General features: G+C 22.1%; 1 non-coding gene across 1 annotated transcript; it reads left to right on the top strand.

Annotated features, from left to right (window-relative positions):
* The first annotated feature begins 1,200 nt into the window (after nt 1-1,200).
* On the top strand, nt 1,201-1,274 carry TRNAV-CAC (transfer RNA valine (anticodon CAC)). Its single transcript has one exon. It is a non-coding gene; the product is annotated as a tRNA-Val (tRNA).
* Nucleotides 1,275-1,879: the final 605 nt, after the last annotated feature.

Genomic DNA, 1,879 nt, shown 5'->3' with positions numbered 1-1,879 from the left:
GTTATTTCTAATACTTAGGCAACATCTTTAAAAACCTTTATAAAGTAGATTTGAGAGGTTTTTACCTAAAGTTTTGGATTAAAACTCGAATTTAGAAAGATATACTTTTAAAGTATAAAACCAAGTAAGAAAGAGATGTATGGAAGAATTTAAAACCCTAAGTATACCCAAGTGAACATCTTACATATGATTCCTAAGCTTTGGATAACCTTTGTGCATACTCAGACTAGCACTCATTTGATCTTTTGGTGAATATCTTCAACTTCTTTGGTCATTTGATGAATATATTGATTTTTCATTTTATTTTCTCTAATAGTACTTAAAACTTAACTTGATTTTAAACTCATTAGTGAATTAATCATGATTTGTTATCATCAAAACTCACTTAGGAGAACCCTTTGTCTAACAATTTCTATAGCTTATAATTAGGGAAAAAAACCATAAATCCTTTACTTTTTTGTGAAAATGATAGCTTATACTTCCTAATTATTTTTCGTATTTTTTTCTCTCCTATACATAACCATATTTTAAAGTAAATAAATTTTAATTAAGTGAAACAAAATTAATGCTTTAAATTCTTTAATGAATTTTCTAATTTTTAAGAATAATTTAAATCAAAATACTCTATTCATGATTAATACTAAATGTGTGTATGTGATGAAAAACTTAACATATTTGTACGTTTAAAAAAATAAACCTTATTTATTTTTAAATTCATTTAAAGTAAAATAATATTAACAATTATTAATTTTAAATTATTATTATTTATTTTTAACAAAATAAATCAATTATGCTTTATGAAGATGTTAATATCCATGTTTTTATAATATTTATAAAAAATATAATTTATCATTTTATTATAATATTACTATTTATATTTTATTAAAAACTATTCATTTTTTTTTAATTTTCCTTGTAATTATAAAATTACTTTTATTTTTAGTAAGGCTTGAATCAAAGTTAGTTTATATTATATAAATTTAATTTAGAATTTTTTTTTTTTACAAAATCAAAATTAAAAAATTATTTTTCAAAACTCAAATAAGTATTTTTAAAAACTTGTATAGAAAGAATCAAAATACCTTTTGATAAGTAGGATTTCATTTTCGTATATTTTAGTTCATTCTCATTGTCTTCCTTTGCCTTGGAGTTTGATACAACATCTATATGATTAGTTTCTTTAATAATATCTAACATCTTGTCTGGGTGGTGTAGTTGGTTATCACGCTAGTCTCACACACTAGAGGTCCCCGGTTCGAACCCGGGCTCAGACATTATATATATTTTTTTCTTTTTATCATAAAATCCATTTTTCATTTTTTTCCCTTTGTCGTGTTTTTTTTATTGCTACTTCTTTATCTCAATAACTTATAATTAGGAATCATTTTTGTTAACCACAAATCCTTAGTTTTTATTTTTTTATTTTGTGAAAATCATGGTTTTTTATAATTATTTGTAACTATAAATCCAAACTTACTATAAATGTTTATACTAGAATTTGTCTTTCTTCTTCTTTTTTTACTTTTATTTTTTTATCATAAAATCCTTTGGTTTTTTTTCCCCTAAATTGCTACTTTTTTGTTTCCATGGCTTATAATTAGGAAAACCACAAATCCTTTGTTTTTATTTTTATCATTTTTATTTTATTTTATGAAAATCATGGTTTTTATAGTTATTTGTAACTTTAAATCCTAACTTACTATAAATGCTTATATGAAATCCATCTTTTTTTCTTCTTTTTTTACTTTTTTTTAATCATAAAATCCTTTGGTTTTTTTCCCCCAAATTGCTACTTCTTTGTTTCCATGGCTTATAATTAGGAAAAAAATTTAACCATAAATCCTTTGTTTTATTTTGTGAAAAATGATAGATTATACTT

The sequence above is a fragment of the Vitis vinifera genome, chromosome 8 (genome assembly GCF_030704535.1).
Source record: "Vitis vinifera cultivar Pinot Noir 40024 chromosome 8, ASM3070453v1".
NCBI classification, from domain to species: domain Eukaryota; kingdom Viridiplantae; phylum Streptophyta; class Magnoliopsida; order Vitales; family Vitaceae; genus Vitis; species Vitis vinifera.
This window is presented reverse-complemented; position numbering and strand designations above follow the sequence as displayed.